Source organism: Zingiber officinale, chromosome 9A (genome assembly GCF_018446385.1).
Source record: "Zingiber officinale cultivar Zhangliang chromosome 9A, Zo_v1.1, whole genome shotgun sequence".
Classification (NCBI taxonomy): Eukaryota; Viridiplantae; Streptophyta; class Magnoliopsida; order Zingiberales; family Zingiberaceae; genus Zingiber; species Zingiber officinale.
This window is the reverse complement of record NC_056002.1, coordinates 40,354,218-40,374,749: the sequence shown is the minus strand read 5'-3', so window position 1 is coordinate 40,374,749 and position 20,532 is coordinate 40,354,218. Positions and strand designations below refer to the sequence as shown.

Here is a 20,532-nt window from a genome sequence, read left to right as displayed (position 1 = left end):
GGAAGAATGTCAATTCTCCCACCAGACTCATCTCAAACTCACTTTCCATGTGAGTGATAAATTTATTCAAATAGCCCTTGTTATTTGAGCCACAAATTATGTCATCGACATACACCTGGGCTACAAATATGTTTTCACCATCTCTACGCAGAAATAGTGTTGGATCTATTTGACCTCTTACAAAATCCTTTTCTAGTAAGTAAGTTGACAACCTTTCGTACCAAGCTCGATGTGCTTATTTAAGCCCATAAAGAGCTTTCTTGAGCTTGTACACGTGGTTTGGAGCTTCGGTATTCACAAACCCCGGTGGTTGTTCAACAAAGACCTCTTCTTTAATGAAACCGTTTAAGAAGGCCGATTTAACGTCCATTTGATAAAGCTTGAAGCCTCTATGTGCAGCAAAAGCTAGCATTAAACGAATGGACTCTAATCGGGCCACGGGAGTATAAGTCTCATCATAATCGAGGCCTTCGACTTGACTATAGCCCTTGGCTACAAGTCTTGCCTTGTTTCTTACGACTTCTCCCTTTTGGTTTAACTTATTTTTGAAGACCCATTTGGTTCCAATAATGGTGGTCTTCTTAGGTCTAGGAACTAAGACCCACACTTGGCTCCTTTCAAATTGACCTAACTCATCTTGCATAGCTATGATCCAGTCAGGATCGTGCAATACCTCGCCAACTAATTTTGGTTCGATTTCTGAGATCAAGGCGACCTCATTAGACTCATTTCTAAAGAATGATCTAGTCCTAACCCCTTGTTGGATGTCTCCAACAATCTAGTCTTGGGGATGACTAGAGGCTATCCTAGATTGCTGTGGTGTTGGCGGTGTCTCATGAGTGGCCTCACTAGGCACAGGCAAGGACTCAGTATCAGGCAAAGGATCAGCCTGAGCCCTTTGTTGCCTTTGCTCATCATCATCGGAGTCAACTTCGACTCTTTCTATGTTTTGATCATTCAAACTTAGACTTCTAAGTTTAAATTGAATTTCTCCTACATCCCTCGATTGATCATTTGATTTAGGGATTTCTTCAAATGCTACATCCGAGGACTCTTCAATCAATTTAGTCCTATTGTTGTAGACTTGATAGGCTTTGCTGATGAGAGAGTACCCGACCAGTATCCCTTCATCAGCCTTAGCCGTGAACTTTCCAAGATGATCCTTGGTGTTCAAGATAAACACCTTACAACCAAACACCCTAAGATGTTTAATTGTAGGGGGTTTCCCAAACCAAAGTCCATGGGGAGTCTTTCCTAAAAACCTATGTATCAAGACTCGGTTTTACACATAGCAAGCTGTATTTACAGCTTCAACCCATAGGTAGCTCGGTAGTGAGTACTCATTGAGCATGCTTCGTGCAGCCTCTTGCAAGACTCGGTTCTTTCTCTCCACAACCCCATTTTGCTGTGGGGTCCTTGGAGTAGAGAACTCATGCATATATCCTTTTTCTTGACAAAATTCTAAAAATCTATGGTTTTGAAATTCTCCACCATGATCACTTCTAATTGTTTTAATTGTTGTTGATTTTTCATTTTCAGTTCTTCTACAAAAAGAAACAAAAATATCTATGGTTTGATCCTTATTTTTCAAAAAGAAAGTCCACGTATATCTAGTAAAATCATCAATGATCACTAAGCAGTATCTACTTCCATTCAATGAAATGACATTACTGCAATCAAATAAATCCATATGCAATAAATCTAAAGCAGTAGATATATTTACAGCGCTTTTACCTTTATGAGACGCTTTTGTTTGCTTATCCTTTTGACATGCATCACATAATTTTGTCTTTTGGTACTTGATGCTTGGTAGGCCTCGCACTAATCCTTTGTTGGCCAGCTTTCGAATATTCTTCATGTTCACATGGGCCAACCTCCTGTGCCAAAGCCATGATTCTTCTTCTTTTGACATGAAACACTTAGCAGAGGCATTAGTAGCACTTTTAAAAGATACTTGATAAATGTTATCTACCCTTGTGCCTACTAGTACCGTGTCAAGTGTGTCAATGTGTTTGACCAGACATTGACTTGAATGAAACTCAATTGTGTAACTCGTATCACACAATTGGCTGACACTTAGGAGATTAAAGGTCATCCCCTTAACTAGAAGGGCATTCTTGATTTGAAGACATTCGGATATTATGAATGTCTCCAACTCTTATAACCTTAAGGTTACCATTATTACCAAACGACACATTACCTCTATTTTTATTTTGAAGGGTAGTAAAAAGTGACTTGTCCCCGGTCATGTGCTTGGAGCATCCACTATCAACAAACCAAGTTGATAGATGCTCCCCCCTTGACCAATGCCTACAAGACATGAAAGATAGACGTTTTAGGTACCCAAATCTTGGGACCTAATGCATCTACAATAAAAGACCTAGGAACTCATGCCTTGGTCACAACCTTCCTAGTCTCATGAACCCTAGAAACATGTGATCTATGAAATTGGGTTCTAGACACTAGCGAAATGAAACTAGACTCCTTAGGTTGATATCCTAACCCAGCCTTGTTGTAGACCGCCCTTTGGGCATTTAGAATCATATCTAAGGTCTTAGAGCTAGTTGAGAATTTTTCAAGCATTTTCTTGAGTTTCTCAACTTCACCCTTTAAGGCTTTGTTTTCATCCTCAAGGGCCTCTTGATGTAGGTCATCAACCTCATCTTCCCTAAGGGCCCTCAAGTGCTCTACTTCATCTTTTAATGATTTAATTTGAGTTTTTGATTTCTTAAATAAAGTAGATAAATGTGCAATGATTTTATAACATTTTTCTAAATGAGGAGAAGTTACCTCTTCATTATCCGAAGATGATGAACCCGCGGCTGAGGTATCACTCGTGTCACCATCACTCCCGGAATCCAATTCCTCCCTTGCCATGAGCGCTAATTGACGTGTGTTTTTCTCTTTCTTCTCTTCCTCCGATGAGCTTGAGGAGGATTCATCCCAAGTAGCTTTGAGAGCTTTCTTCTTCTTGGCCCTTTCCTCTTTCTTCTTGAGTTTTGGACACTCACTCCGATAGTGTCCTTTCTTGCTACACTCAAAACAAGTGACATTAGTTTTATCAACATTTTGATCGATAGATTTACCTTTCCCTTTGTATCTCCGGCTCCTCATGATTCTCCTTACAAAGTTGGTCATCTCGCTTGATGATGATCCACCTTCATCATCGGACTCGAAGGAGGATGAGGATGAAGGAATCTCTTTTTCCTTCTTCTTTTCTTTCTTCCTTCTTCCATTTTTGTTCTTTTCTCCTGCAACTAGAGCAATACCTTTCTCTTTTTGACACTTGTTAGCAAATTCATGGAGCTCCATTTCACAAAAAAAATTCATCTAATTTAACAATTGAAAGGTCCTTGGAGACCTTGTAGGCATCTACCATAGATGACCACAAGACATTCCTCGGAAAGACTTTGAGAACATACCTTACAAGATCGTGATTCTCTACGCGTTCATCTACGGAATAAAGACCATTGATAATTTCTTTGAACCTTCCGTGTAGTTCACTTACCGTCTCATTCTCCTTCATGGTGAGGTTTTGTAATTGATTTAAGAATAAATCTCTCTTGGCGATCCAAGAGTCTCGAGTTCCTTCTTGGAGCTCGATGAGCTTGTTCCACAAGTCTTTTGCGCTCATGAATGGACCTACCTTGACGAGTTGATTCTTGGCTATCCCACATTGTAGAGTGACCACTGCCTTGGCATCGGCTTGTCCTTTGCGAGTTTGCTCGGCGGACCACCTTGATGAGTCTAGTTCCTTACCTTCTTCGTCCTTCGGAGGTGTAAACCCTTCCTTGACGGAGAACCACATTGAGATGTCGGTCTTGAGATAATATTCCATGCGGCTCTTCCAATATTGAAAGTCCGCTCCGTCGAAGTAGGGTGGACGATTGGTGCTAAACCCTTCCTTCATAGCCATCTTCTTGCTATTTAGGGTGTTAATCCGGATGAAGAGAACCTTGCTCTGATACCACTTGTTAGGATCTTCGGATGGCTAGAGAGGGGGGGTGTGAATAGCCTCCTCTAAAAGCTTAAAGAATTTCTTCCTACAAGTCGTTAGCGCAGCGGAAATATGCAAACGAAAATATAATACAAGAAAAAAAAATAAACACCACTAACACCAGTATGTACGAGGTTCGGGGGTAACTTGTCCCTACTCCTCGGCGTGTCCGTAAGGTGGATGATCCCTTGATCTTTCGGTAGATCACACCCCGGATAGATTCCGGCTAAAGATTTCCTCCTTCTCGGTGGAGTAACCTCTCCACAAAGTCTCAGAAGATATGTAAATAAAGCACAAGACTTACAATGATCAGTGGCTAAAGAGAATGAAGAATATGCTCACAGCCACGCGAAGACAACAGTGAAAGCAGAGCGCAAGAAGGAAGCAACTTCTCAGCCAAGAGCTCAAAGCTTAGCACACACTCGCTTGATCGACAGAGAGTTTTTTCTTTTTTTTTCGAACATCTCTTCATCCTTCTTCTTATGCCTCTACTTTTTCACTGCGTTCAGTCTGTACCGAATCACTGTCAACCTGCACCGAATCGCTGCTGCAAGCTAAGGCGTCGCCAATCACTCTTCCTCCTCATCTGGTTCTCTGAACTCACACCAATAAAACTCATGGTCTTCACAGGTGTCTCTGAGCTCGAACCAATAAGCAGGAGTCAAGCTGATTGCCAGCTGATCGCAGCCAGATCACAGCCAGTAAATATTGATGCTCCAATTGCACCATTTACAGTGAAACACAGTAGAAAGAACACTTTGTCTTATTCTTCTGACGGAGCTTGATTTGAATTTAAGCATTGGCATGATACCTGCAACCTGCAGATTTAAAAAGCTCACAGCAGATGGTTAAATCAGACGAATCAGAAGTTGCAAAGAAACAGCAGAAACTACAGACATTATTGTGGATCGGTCAGCAGACCGATCCACAGCCTTTTTGACCGATTAGGCTACAGCCTGATCGGTCCAGGAGGGCTCTGATCGGTCTGTGGACCGATCAGGCTATAGGTGGATCGGTCCACAGACCGATCCCCCTATCCTTTCTCCCGAACTCCGTTGCCTCCTGATCGATCTACAGACCGATCAGTAATTCTCGGTGAGTTCACAGAGAGTTACTGATTGGTTACTGATCGGTCTGGTGACCGATCAGATAACTATAGTATCACTGGATCGGTCAACAGACCGATCCAATGCCTATGTAGGTTTAGAGTTTCCCAGCCCTAAACCCTAAAGCCTTCCTGATCTAGAGAACGAACTACCGAGCCCTCTCTGACCTAGTCCGGAGAACGAGCTACCGAGCCCTCTCCGACTTCGTCCGGTCCAGAGAACGAGCTACCGAGCCCTCTCTGACCTAGTCCGGAGAACGAGCTACCGAGCCCTCTCCGACTTCGTCCGGTCCAGAGAACGAGCTACCGAGCCCTCTCTGACCTAGTCCGGAGAACGAGCTACCGAGCCCTCTCCGACTTCGTCCGGTCCAGAGAACGAGCTACCGAGCCCTCTCCGACTTCGCGTGCCAAGTTTCCATACTTGGACTTTTCCCTTCCACCTGATCAACCTTGATCAGTAATCAATCTGAGTTTAATTAATATCTTATACAAACTTAAATCAGTGTCAACATCAAAACAACAGCCAGGTCAGACTGTATCAACACCTATAACTCAAAAAAATGCACTAAATCAGCATCTTGAGTTTTGTTCATCATCTTAACATCTCACTTGTATCTAATGTGCACTAAAACACATACAAGTCACCTTATAGGTCTTTGTGAGATGTCGAATTTGGTTTTGCCCTAATCTAGGGATCATACATATCTATCTAGGCATTTTAAATTATAGACATCCACCAAGGATGTTACTTGTTAATTAATGTCATTAGTCCTTAATAAACAAGGAATTAAAATGATGCATGATGATGTTATGGTATACATAAAAAAGAAACAATTTTCAAAAGAAAATTTCCTATAACTATATGATGTATGGATGACATGGCATGGTATTTTTGTGTTTTTCATAATAAGGCATGAGTGCAAACACAAATAAATAAATATGATGTCATGACATTTGATGGGTAAGCAAAGCATGGCAAGTTAGCATAGATAAAATACCTAGATTACCTACCTAAGTATCCTTAACCCTTAGCTAACTTAAAATTTTAAACTCTAGATTGCCCACTATTTCCCAAGAAAATGTCAAAAACCAAATTTGACATTTCTTTTGCTTTTCCTAATTTGTGCCAATTTAAATTAAGCATATCCCTCAAATTTTGGCACAATTTACTCTTCTAAAGAGTAATCAATTGAGTTAAGGCTTAAATTTGCCTTTAACTTCCTAAGAACATACCAAAATCCCAACTTGGTAGTTCTTATGATTTTCTCAAATTTGTGTCATTTAAAATTTCATCTAATTTCTCAAAATATGACACATTTTACTCTTTCCAAGAGTAAACCCTTTATCCTTTTCATTTTCAAAGGTTAATAATAACCTTGAAAATGCTCCTTGAGTGTCAACTTCATCATGATTTGGTTAACTACCCTTCCACTTAGAGTTCACACTCTCTAACCCATCTATGGGGTAGAGAAGATGCTCCTAGGAATCCAAAACCTATTGGTGCTCCTTGGATGCTCTAGGTACTCACTAGGGATAACTTCCCTAGATACCTTCCTAGTGACCTTGTTTGGCTTCTTAGAAGCCTTGGTCATATTTTCTAGGTCAACCCTAGGAATTGCTTCCCTTGTGACCTTCTTTGTGACTTTCTTGGACTTCTTAGAAGTCTTAGTCACATTTGTTGCAAAAATACTCTTAGGAATAACCTCCCTAGTATTCTTGACTTGGCCACTAGACCTAGGGTTTGTTCCATAACTATATGGAACTCTATGGTAAGTAGGTACATCCTTTTTGGTTTTAGGTTTGTATCCCAAACCTCTATGACCCTTGGATGACCTTTGTTGTCCTAAACCTAGATTTTGCTCATTTTATCCTTTAAGGATATTTTCCATCCTTTTTAGGGTCTTTTCTAGTTTGTCAAGTCTTGACCTCAAGACTTGATTTTCCATCACTAAGTCCTTAGTTTTTGGTTTTTCATTAAGTCCATGAGCATTTTTGTTTCTAGGCTTGTAGCTAAAATCCTTAGAATTCTTGCCTAAAATTCCATCTACCTTCCTAACTCTAGGTGTAGTAGTTTTAGCATGGAGAGCTATGTGTTTTTGCTTAATGCTATCATGCTCTCTATTCTTATGGTAAATAGCATTAAAATGATAAAGACTTGACTTAACATGCTTTTTACCATTGTTCAAGGGAGTAGGCTCAATAAATGATACCTTTCTTTTTACCTTGGAGACTCCCCCTTGAGGTGTGCTTCCTCCTTAAGCCTTGACCACCTTTTTCCCCTTGGGACATTGACTCCGGTAATATCCCTTTTAATTGCACAAAAAGCATACAATGTGCTCCTTGCTCCTTTTTGTTCCGGGAGTGGTTTCCTTGGGCTTCTCCTTGCCCTTTTGTGCCACTTGGCCCTTCTTTTTGGCCAATTTAGGGCATTTACTTTTGTAATGCCCTTTTTTCCTACACTCAAAGCAAATGATATGATTTTTGTTATTTTCTATTGAAATTGTTATACCTTTGCTTGTAGGGGTGACATCTTCTCCTTTTGATCCGGAGGTAGAAGCTTCCTCTTGATCCGAACTTGATACTCCTCCAATTGATTTGTCTTGACTTGTGGAGGTGGAAGCTTCTTCATCCTCTTCTTCTTTTGACTCGGATGTGGAGGCTTCTTCTTGCTCTTGATCCGATGTCAATGAAAATTGCTCCCCCTCAATCCTAGAGGTGGAGGCTTCCTCATCCTCATCTTGTACATGGAACAAGGAGTATGCTCCCTCCTTACCTTCTTCATTGCATTTTTTTGAAGATGAAGCTTCTTGGACTTCCTCTTTTTCGGAAGTTGAGTATCTCTCAACTTCGGAGTCCTCTTGCTCTTTATTTTGATCCAATGAGTCACTATCTTTGGATTTTTCTAGGTCTGGTATAGTGGAGGGGATCTCATGAATTGATGCCAATTTGCTCCAAAGCTCCTTGGCATCCTTGAACTCTCAAATTTTTCCAAGAATGTGGCTAGGCAATAGATTGACCAAAAGCTTGGTCACTTTATCATTGGCCTCACATCTTTAGATTTGTTCTTGGCTCCATTTGCTTTTCTTGAGGACTTTGCCCTTGGAATTTGTTGGAGCCTCGAAACCTTCCATGAGAGCAAACCATTGCTCTATCTCCACCATCAAGAAATTATCGATCCTTGATCTCCAAAGATCGAAGCTTATCATGGTGAATGGTGGAGGCACCCTCTTGTCGAATCCGAGTCCATCTCGGAATTCCATTTGAAGTTGAGCTTCTTGAATTCTTTGATTTTGATGAATTTGCTCCAACTTCTTCACCCTCTAGCTTGTTGACCCTTCCGGCGATGATTCCGATGAAGAGCGGCCTTGCTCTGATACCACTTGTTGGGATCGAAATGTAGCTAGAGGGGGGTGAATAGCTCGTCGCATGCTCGTGGTCGGCGTTGCTTGTTTTTTCAAAGATGTGCAGCGGAAATATACAAGAAACAACACACACAACGCTAACAAATAGATTTACTTGGTATCCACCTCCAAAGGAGGTGACTAATCCAAGGATCCACACACTCACACACACCTCCACTAATAAATACTCATTTTCGGTAACTACCGAAGGTGGAGAAGCCTTACAAGTTCACACTACAAGAAGAAAGGGAAAGGATACACAAATACAAGCAAAAGCTTACAATGAGTATAGAAAACCCTAACCCTAGCTTTCTTCCTCTTGCTGTAGATCCGCCTCTTGACTTGGAAAAACCTCCAAGAGCTTCAAGAACTGGCGGTGAGAACCCTGTGGAGAAGCTCTGTGATTACTGGTGAAGATCGGGAGAAGTGGCCGAGAGTTCTTGCGAAGGAATCGCACGCCTGCAGCCTTTATCTGCGCGCAACGGTCGGATCCCAATCGATTGGATTGCTCCCAATCAATCGGGGAGACTTTGGATCGATCAGTCGATCGATCCAGAGCGCCTCTGTACTCTGCGGGAAATGCCTGGATCGATCGGCTGATCGATCCAGCCTTTATCGCGTAAAAACGCGCCACCCCAATCGATCCACTGATCGATTGGGGTCTCTGGATCGATCAACCGATCGATCCAGAGACGTTCTGTGCGCTCTGCGACTTGCCCACTCAAGGCTTGTCGCGGGGACCTTCCCAATCGATCGGTCGAACGATTGGGCATCAGCCAATCGGTCGATCGATTGGGCATCAGCCAATCGATCGGCTGATCGATCCACACATTGGTTTTTGCCCAAAACCAAGTCCCAAGCCCCCAAACCAACATCCGGTCAATCCATGACCTGTTGATTCATCATGCCTAGCATCCGGTCACCCTTGACCTGCTAGGACTCCCCAACACCAGATGTCCGATCAGCTTGATCCATCTGGATTTTCCCTTTCTTGGCTTCACTCACCAAGACTTTCACCTAGCTTCACTCACTAGGATTTCTCATCTGCCTAGCTTCACTCACTAGGACTTTCACCTGGCTTCACTCACCAGGATTTCCTTCTGCCTAACATCCGGTTAGGACTTTCCCAGTCAAGTATCTGGTCAACCTTGACCTACTTGACTCTTCTTCAACCAACCTAATCAGACCCTGATCAGAGGGGAATTACAACAAACAATCTCCCCAAATGAACAACTGCAATTGCATTGTCCATATCACCGAAGTCTTGTATTGTCAAACATTGAAACCCAAACCAAGACTCAAGCTTGGTCAAACTAGGTCAACCTTGACTAGGGGATATTGCACCAACACATCTGACGCCGCCATCCTTCACTGGAGCTCCCTGTAGCTGTCATCCCTCTTCGGGCAGCATTAGCTGAGGATGGGTGCCACTGTTTCGCCAACGTTGGACGCTGGCAACTTTGCCTTCTCACGGCAACACCACCAGAGAAGAACACGCGCAACAACACTTTGAAGGGCTTGTCCGACCATTTTCCGGCCTTCCTCCGGTCGTCTGATGATCGTCGTGACTTCAACATCTCCTTGACTTACTGGACAGCAAGGAGAATTGTTCTCCTGGCCGCTGGCATGAGCTACAATCACGAAAAGGATTTTCGGCTCCTACTTGTGCTCGCCGAAGTTGCTGCTGTGGTCGCCAGAGTTTGCACCGACAGCCTTCACTCTAGCAGTCAACAGTTGACCACCAAACCTCCTTGCCATAGGTTGGACCGCAAACAATAGTGTCACCTTGCCCAAAACTGCGATAAGGATTATTGCCAGTCACATCATACATTTTCGCCTGGTTGATTCAAGCCGTCAGACATGTAGCGAGTGGGCAACCTCTAGTTTTGCTATCGTCTGGTTGTGCACACCGCTGGATACCAAAATGTGTGAGGGATCCTCTCTCGGATCGACCAATTATCTATTGTTAGCTAGTATCGAGGACAAGACGTGACTCGTGGCTTTAGAATCCGTCTGGATGAGTACTTAGCGTGGATCCGGATAGAGGCAAAGTTGATGTCATTTGCAGTCTCATCATTCATCATGTATACTTAGAATAAATGTTATTTGTAAAATTCTAATTTGCTATGTCTTGCATGTGTTGTATCCTATATGCGTGTGTTGCGTGTGTTATAATAATTAATTGTAATTATTATCCTTGTTTTTCATTACGTATGTTTATGAAACGTGTGAATATACACAACGCACCGGACACCACCTAATAATAGTATCAGAGTCTGATTGTGCTAAGACATATGCGTAAAACTGTTTAATAAGTCGTGGTTGGTTGTAATTCTATTTTAGAAATATTTTGATTTAATTAAGAAATTATAATTATGAAATTTCCTAATTGGTTAGGAGTTTTCAAATTACGAAATGATTTCCTAATTAATTAGATTTTTTTGATTAATAATTAATTCCTAAAATTAAATATGAGATTGTATTTGAAAATTGTTTTCTAATTTAATTAAGGAATCATCATTTATGAGAATCAAATTCTTAGTCATATTTTATTACCAAATATTAATTTATGACAACTATGGCTGTGTTTAAGTCATGATTAATTGTATTAATTATGACATGCCATGTCATATACCATGGTTAATTTCATTAATTATGTCATGCCATTTTATATTATCACGTAGATAATTTGATTATTCACATGAAAAGATGATGAGACCTGAAACCTCTTACAAACTAATTAAAGTATACACCTTTCATTAATATGATTAGAACCAGAGTTTAATTTCTTTTTTTTGGTTATTGGACTCTCTTCAAGCTTAATATGAAATTAGATATATTTGAACCATCGAGATATGATCCCATGATTAACGGATCGGCTTTAACTTGAAGCGTTTATTTGTTGGACTTTCTTCAAAGTCAATGTGGATGGAGGTGAAATTGTGTGATATACATATGATGTATACGTGTTAATGTGTTAACAACCCGATGTTAATGTGAACATTCAAACAATTGATAGCATAATATGATAGTTACCACTATAGCTAAGAATGATTTATTAAACTCTCTATAAGGTTGTTCTTATCTATGATGGATGTCAACCTATTTGAAAAAAACTTACAATCTCCCCAATTCAAAATAAGACTCTTGAATCCGAGAAATGAATGGGATCCATAAATGTATGTAAATTGTTTACAAATACATTGTAAAAATCATCTCTCAAATTTGCTCGATTGTGTATTTTTAGGTCAATGAAGTACGAATGACGTCTTTAAACTTGCACTCAATTTTGGACACAAACAAGTTGACTCGGCCTAACTTCTTGACTGGTATAAGAATTTGAGAATTGTTCTTAAATCTGAAAAGCTTACCTATGTCCTCGAAGAACTTCTTCTTGGACCAATTGCAGATGATGCAACTGATGACCAAAAATTAGTCTAATCAAAAGTACTCGGCTGACTCGAATCTAGCAGCTGCATCATGCTAGCCTCAATATCTCTGAATTGCAAAAGCAACATGAGCATATAGATGCTCATACTATTATTTTTCATATGTATGAGTTATTTGATGTGCAAGCGAGATTTGAATGATTCGACGTCTCTAGGCTCCTCTTTTGCTCACGAATGCAAGAAGGATCATATGTAGTACAACATGTACTGAAGATGAATGGGTACATTGAGTGCCTAGGATCATTTGGTTTTGTCATGAATCATGAGTTAAATATTGACTTAATTATGTACAATTTGCCTATAGGTATTTCACATTTTATAATGGACTATTGGATAACAATATTGAATCCACAATACCAGAGCTAATTGACATGCTCAAGACTATTGAGCAATCTATCAAGAAAGCTCAGAAGGTTGTGATGCTTGTTGGTTCTTCATAGAAAGGTTCTAAAAGAAAATCAAAGCATCAAACTAAAGGGAAGAAGAAGATCGAGGTTGTAAAACATGCTTCAAAGGGTCCAAATCATCACTATAACAAGATGGGACACTAGAGAAGAAATTGTAAGTTTTATCTCGAGTCCGTGAAGGGGAAGAAGGCATTTGATGCCTTATCCGCTTAAGGTATTTTTATTATTGAATGTCATACTATTTCCTCATATATTTAGGTATTGAATATCGTATGTGACTCACATATATGTAATGATATACAAAGGTTAAGAAATAGTAGAAGACTAGCTAAGGGAGAATAAAATTTGCAAGTTGGTAACAGAGCAAAGGTTGCAGTTGTAGCCATCGAAATATATTTGTTACATCTTCCTAGTGGACTAGTCTTGGAGTTGGAAAACTATTACTCCTGCATTAATAAAAAAACACTATTTCTATTTCTTATTTAAATAGAAATAGTTTCCATTTGACTTTTAGTAATAATTGTTGTTACATCTTTGAATGGAGTTCTTTATGAAACTGGAATATTATGTAATAGTATTTATGTGTTAGATGTTTTCAATGAGGCATTCAATATCGAAATGAGCAACAAGCATACTTGAAAGGATGATCAGTTAACTTCCTACTCGTGGCACTATCGACTTGGCCATTTAGGCAAAAAACATATGTCCAAATTATAAAAGGTTGGCAGTTTGGAATCATTTGAATTAGATGCATGTCAATCATGCTTAAAAGGTAAGATGACTAAGTTATCTTTTTTGGAAAGGGTGAACTAGTGGGAGAGGTGCTTGGCCTTGTACATATTGATGTATATGGACCGATGTTAACTCAAGCAAGAGGAGGTTATAGCTACTTCATTACCTTTATCGATGATCACTCAAGATTTGGGTATATGTATTTAATACAATACAAGTATGGGGCTTTAAAAAATTCAAAGAATTCAAAAATGAAGTAGAAAAATAATTTGACATAAGTATTAAGATACTTCAATCAGATTTTGGAGGTGAATACTTAAATCAAGAGTTTTAAAATTATCTAATCGGCAATGAAATATTGTCTTAATGGACTCCACCTTATATGTCATAGTACAATGGTATATCTGAGAGGTAAAACCGAATCTTGTTAGCCATGGTGAGGTCAATGAAGAATCATGTAAGTCTTCCCAGATCCTTTTGGAGTTGCGCACTAGAGACAGTTGTTTATTTACTAAACAGAGTCCCGACCAAGATAGTCACTGCTACTCCATATAAGATATGGAATGATAAGAAACCGCACTTATCTTACCTAAAGATACGGGGTTATCCTGCTTATGTGAGATAAGTTAGATGTTAAATCTGATAAGTGTCTATTTGTTGGTTACTCTAAGGAAACAAGGGGTGAGTGCCTTTTGGTAGATGTAAAATTTTACAAAAAAAAAAGGAAGAAAGAATAGTGAAAAACAAAGAAACATTTAACTGTTAGACCGCGAAACCTCAAATTAGCACTGAGTTGTGAATTAGACGATCAAAACAAGAACAAGTATATAAAGTATCAGGATCAGCAAATTGCAAATGGAATACCTTGCTAACCTGTAGTCGAAAACTATGATCTAATTCGATTGAGGAATCTTAGAAAAGCAAGGAATGTCGTTCCCGGTTAAGAAGGTATTCTGCAGCAATAATTGCTGTGGCATATGATCTCATAGAGCGGAGCGGTTGATGGTAGAGATAATAGTGGCTCCTCTTGGAACTGTCAGTACTGGATTTGTAGAAGTCGGCGGGATCTGCAACGTGCTCGATTACCTGAAGTGAAAACCATGTGTTTGAATCAAATATTTGAAAGTTGCAATGCCCTGTAACCGTCTCTTATTTCTTCCATAGATGCTAAGTATCAGAAAAAGAATATTCTACCAAAAAGCATCTTCAAAATTTTACCAGAAAACAATCATTGTATCAGAAATGATCATTTTAACACAAATGATCATTTTACCAACTTATCTCATTTAACAAAATGTGCTCCTGAAATTTCAGTTTTTTTACCTAAAGACATTCAAAATCTTATTGTTCTCATAACACCTATAACTATGATTTTTCCCTTCAAAAGATCTTGCGCATGATTTTAGGCTCCAAAACTACATTTTTTGACACCTAAATGGTAAAATTTTTAGGGTGCAAGTGCAAAATGATTATGATGACAGAAAGTATTACAAGATTCAAGACTAAAATGTACATTTTTAGACACTTAAAAATAAACTGACATAGAAAGTATTGCAAGATTCAAGACTAAAATATACATTTTTAGACACTTGGAAATAAGCTGACATTGCAAGATTCAAGGCTATAATATACAGTGTTAGACACTTGAAAATAAGTTTGCTGTGTCCCAAAGCTTGCCCTATGAAAATGGAATTGAATGGCATTATAGAGGTCACAGAGTAAATTGCAAAATCAACTTGCAACAAGATTTAGGAACAAAAAAAAATATTTTTCTAGATCTAGAAGTTTAACAGTTGAAGGGGAGTCTTGGCGCAATGATAAAGTTGTTATCATGTGACCAAAAGATCACAGGTTCAAATCCTGGAAATAGCCTCTTGCAAAAAACATGGTAAGGCTGCGTACAATGGATCCTTACCCGGGACCCCGTATGGCGGGAGATTCGTGCACCGAGCTGCCCTTTTTAAAAGCTTAACAGTTCAACTTAAGAGTGTCCCAAAGCTAATTGTAATAAATTTGTGATATTCACAAAGGAAGCTAATTTGCAAATGAGCTAGTCCATGTAAAAAAGACATAGAAGATGCTGCACACTGATTTGCAAATTAGCCTTTGATAATATTTATAGACACCAAAAAATCTGAAATGTGTAACAAAGGATATGTCAAAGCTAAACAAGAGATAAATTGCACTTGAGAAATGGAACAAGATGTGGTGCAAACTGAATTATAAATAATCCTGTGGCAAGATTTACAGTTAAAAAAAATGCATATATTCTTCAACATATGGAGGGATAAGTTTAGGCTAATGCTGAAACGCCATTTTATTGGATGAAGAAGATTATTGTATAGCTCAAGAACATATTCAAATAACCTCTTCCAGTAGAAGTATACCCTAGAGAAATCACAGCATCAAACTTCTTCTTCTCTTTCACCAATTCCTCTGCCACACAAATGGAGAGTTCTGCCAATTCATTAAAACTAAGGCAACCTAGAACTATTTCTCATCTTCATCAACAGTTTAATCAACATCACTTTAAAGAATAAGGGGGAAAATGCTAAATTTGAACCCAAAAAAAAAGAAGTAAAAAAGCACATGAGTCCCACATGGATACATAATGGTTTATATAACTAATGACAATAAAGTGCAATATCTTTACATGAACCGAAGTATCTTTTTCACTAATTGTATTACCTCTCTTGAGAACTGAGAACAAGAAACTCCCCTCACACTACTTTGATTCATTATCAAGTATCAACAACAATGCCAACAAGGAATTATCTTTGAGTATACAATCAGCTTCATCTTGTTATATCCACAAACTCAAAAATTATAAAACAAAAGCAATAAATTAGTATACAACATCCTAATTTAGTCTTATATAGTGAGTTATAGGCTAATAAAGAAGCTATATAAGCTTAAATGAGTAGACTACAACAATCTTAGGCTTAAGTATGTTGGTCTAATGGTTGAGCTTAATAAATCAATGAGTGAGTTCTCTTATCGACACAGCATTTAGAAAATCCTTGCATATGGAGAAAGAAGTTGTCCTACATGCCAAATAATAGGAAGCTAATCCTCCCAAGAGAGAGGGTGTGCACTGCATAGTAAGCAATAGTTCATACTTCATAGTATCAATAGGGTAGACTGTAGTTCGTCACCAAGTAAGCAATCTCTAAATGCTTCTTACTCAAGAAATCATCCCAAGAAATGAACATTGTTTTCGATTGATCAATAGCACAAGAAATTAACAAACTGCATACTGAAAGAGAGACATTCTGTATGAATGAATGTAAGTAAAGTTCATTCAGTCATATGAAGCATCTTATATGGCATGGTGGTAGTACACGGAAGAAAGTCATGAACACCCATCCTACTATGATTTCAAATTCTTCTATTAAGGATCACTTAGATATAATTTTAAGTGAAAAAGAAAGAGAGAAATTTATTTATAGTATGACTACGAAGAATTTACAGTAACATCAATGACTTTAAATTTACATCATGAAAGAAAATCTATCAAGGAATCAATGAAAGAGAATGTACCTGCTGTTATACAATGGTATTAAATAGACGATGTCAATGGATGTAATGCCTGAAGAAAATCAAACATCATAAACGCATTAAGAATAATTAAAGTAATTGAAGAAATTACATAAAAACTAATTTTACATTGGTTTTTAGTGTTTTAGTTTTTCCCTTTTATTCTGTTGTTGTATGCTAGTACTCATGTAAGCTACTCCAAATAAATGGAAACTACTACAAGTTGTATTATGCCATATCACCATGTCATACTTAATCAATCTAGGTTAAGAAACAAAGACAGCATTAGATCTCCGTACATAATAACAACAAGAAATTGAGTATCTCAGACTACTTGGGATTGACATTACATCTACATTTATGTTTGGTTTAAAAATGAATAAACCAATGACCTAAATAGATTAGCTAATATCCTACCTAAAAGTTTTAACACTCAAAAATATGCCACAACATAAATTTAGTTTAGGATTTAGTTTCAAGAATGTATTTACATAAGTCATCACTAAATGAATCTTAAAACACTATGCATTAGATGAATTGTAGTTTATACCGTACTTTTCCTAGATGAAATAATTTCTGAGTGACTATTTTCAAAGTCAAAGTTGAAGAAACAACAATTACATAGTAAATACAATCGACATGATGTTGCATCTCTTTAGTAGTAGCGACTATCCCCATATAAAAAAGAAGATACCTCAAAGGGGATGCCTCCACCACATCAAATGGCCTAACAGAAAATGAATCTTTCCTGCCAGTAAACATATGTTAGTAAATATCAAGGAAAAATAGTAAAAGGGGAAAAAATCCATCTTTGAAAAAATATATCTTCTCAAAACATGAGAATATATTATTAGTCAGTACCATTTATACTAACAGCATTGGCTTATAAGAAATCATTTTCTGCACATTATGTGAACTCTTCTATTTCTGTACAAAAGCAATCCAAGAACTATATAAATTGTAACTTATACATCATCCTTAGCCACAAAATCTCTATATATTTGACACAACTAATGTAGAGTATCAAGCATACCACTAACAAAGACTTTTTCTTTTTTTTTTTTGAAGTGAATCATCAAATTTCAGTCATCAATCTTGAGGACATGTTGATATATAAGTTTAAAATAATGCTATCTTATCTCCAATTATGTTTGCTAGTAAATTAGGGCAACTAGTTGCAAATTCTTAGCTCTATCAGTAAGAGCAGAATATGCAGAGAGATTAGCATTTGTTCAAACAATATGATTCAAGAAATATGTCTGGCCCTAAGAACTATAGTATGCATCTAGGTTAATTATTACTATAACATGAAACACAGTATGTATGTAACCAAACATCTAAAAGCCTCAAACAAAACTTAAGAAATAAGAAATACAATCAATAAAATGGCTTTCAGAATTTTAACACTGTCTGTTATACAAACTAATCAAATCAGACAAAGTAACATAATGCAAAATTTAATATTTTAAATCTAACCTGAAATGACGACAAAGTGTGGAGCAAATGAATGATATGAGTAGGATTCATCAAATGCAATGGTTTGAATGGTCCCTGAGAGTCCCACCTGCATGTTCCATGCCAATGAACCAAAATTAGTAACCACCAGAAGCAAGTTCAGTTGTATTCTCAAAGTTCTAAATATACTGGGAAAATGGTTATTTTAAGTCAATTAGTCTATTTCATATTCGAAAGCAAGCCAAATTATATTAAAGTGCTTTTTAGATTCAACTTCAATATCCCTAGGGAAAGAGAAACAAATGATGACTTTACATGCTAAATACTGCTTAGCTTTCTTCCATGGGATGTGCTTCATGGGTAAATAGTTTTATATAGTCAGATCATAAAGTACAATCACAGGTACCAAAATAAGAACTGACAATAAGAAAACACAAAAGAGAATAAGAAAACACAAATCGAAAATGAAATAAAACAAAAAAGATGCCTGTAAGGATGGCCCATTCTATTTGGTTTAGTTCCTGCTCGATTTAATTAACATCCCTTGCAGATGTGCATTAGCTTTCTATAAGATTTGTTTGCATATCTAAGGAAATTAACTAGAGCTGAGTATCAGAACACATAATTTTATTAGCATCAGTCTAGCTCTTTGATAATAGCAATAGGGATTGTTACAATTTTTTCTGAAATCTAAAATAAAATCAATTTTGCAGTTAATGAAATTTTATGTAATAAGATGTGTTAAAACTTATAGTAACTGTAATAATTAATCACCTAACTCTTGCATGAATAATGTTATAATTGCATTCGCTTTTGGACTACTCTCTTTGATATGCTATTCTGTTACATATCATTTACTGGGAGTTGTGCTCAGTTTTCCTACTGTGAATTTGCAGCTATAAGCTTTACTTTTTGTGTAGATTGAAAGTATATTGAATTCTTCAAAATTTATTGTCTATTTGTACTCCATTTGAGAATAATAGGGTTAGTTTTTTATATCCTTGAGAAATACATATTACTAGATTCCTTTAGTTTGTCATTTGAAAAAAAATTAAATAGATAATCAAATCCTAATGCCTATTTAATCAATAATAAAAGTATGCTTTTTGAAGATGATTCACAATCTCTTATGTCGTAGCCAAAGAGCAACTACAACTTTATTGAACTAATATACTCTATATATGTAACGACCTGGCCTCTCGGACGCCCCAAGGCGGCCCCTCGGCCGTGCCGTTACTCACTAGATCTTCCCACCCTTAGCCAGTGGATTTTTGCCTTCCCCAGGATTCGAACTCTAGACCTCCAGGATAAGTACTAGAGTTTATGAATCCTGGTAGCCAAGTGAGCGGGCACTCACTTGGCTACCAGGATTCATAAACTCTAGTACTTATCCTGGGGGTCTAGAGTTTGAATACCGGCACGGTCGAGGGGCCGCCTTGGGGCGTCCAATGGGGCAGAGGGGCCAGGTCGTTACAATAAAAAGGCGCCTTTTTATTATAACGACCCGGCCCCTTGGACGCCCCAAGGAAGCCCCTCGGCCGTGGCGTTACTCACAAAGTCTTTCCACCCTTGGCCAGTGGATTTTTGCCTTCCCCAGGATTCGAACTCTAGACCTCCAGGATAAGTACTAGAGTTTATGAATTTATTGTAACGACCTAGCCCCTCGGCCCCATTGGACGCCCCAAGGCGGCCCCTCGGCCGTGTCGTTACTCACTAGATTTTGCCACCCCTGGCCAGTGGATTTTTGCCTTCCCCAGGATTCGAACTCTAGACCTCCAGGATATGAATCCTGGTAGCCAAGTGAGTGCCGCTCACTTGCCTACCAGGATTCATAAACTCTAGTACTTATCCTGGAGGTCTAGAGTTCGAATCCTGGGGAAGGCAAAAATCCACTGGCCAAGGGTGGGAAGATATAGTGAGTAACGGCACGGCCGAGGGGTCGTCTTGGGGCGTCCAATGGGGCCGAGGGGCCAGGTCGTTACAATATATTTCACGAATCAAATCAAAAAGTTACTTAACCCATAAATAAACTACATCAAAATTAGTACAGAAATAATGGTAACTTATCCTATACCAACAAGAACTAGTTGACAAAAATAATTGCCAAATCAGAGATATACTGCAAGAGTTATAGTTCTCAGAATCCAGATTGTATTCATTCACCTCCCAATTCCATCAAAGTTTGACTCTTATTCACTGAATTATAAGTAAAATAAATTTCCCAGAGTCAAATCCCCCACACTTATTCTTGCACGTCTCGTGCAAGTGAACAAAACTAAGGAAACAAATAAAGATGTACCCCCTAGCCATTCTCAATCATGTTTAGAAAATAGAAAACGAAGTTATCTAGGATTGTCAAGTTTCAATAACTCAAGCATTCATGGACTCAATTCTTACGCTTGGTTAACAACATAATGACTTCAATCCATCTTGAGTAACTGAGAATGAT

At 38.3% G+C, this 20,532-nt stretch overlaps 1 long non-coding RNA gene across 1 annotated transcript; it reads right to left on the bottom strand.

Moving 5' to 3' along the window:
* Window positions 1-13,885: 13,885 nt before the first annotated feature.
* LOC122018714 lies at window positions 13,886-19,382 on the bottom strand. The gene is made up of 3 exons (XR_006121877.1): window positions 18,105-19,382; window positions 17,323-17,376; window positions 13,886-16,680 (listed from the first exon to the last, which is right to left on the bottom strand). It is a non-coding gene; the product is annotated as an uncharacterized LOC122018714 (long non-coding RNA).
* Between the last annotated feature and the right edge of the window lie 1,150 nt (window positions 19,383-20,532).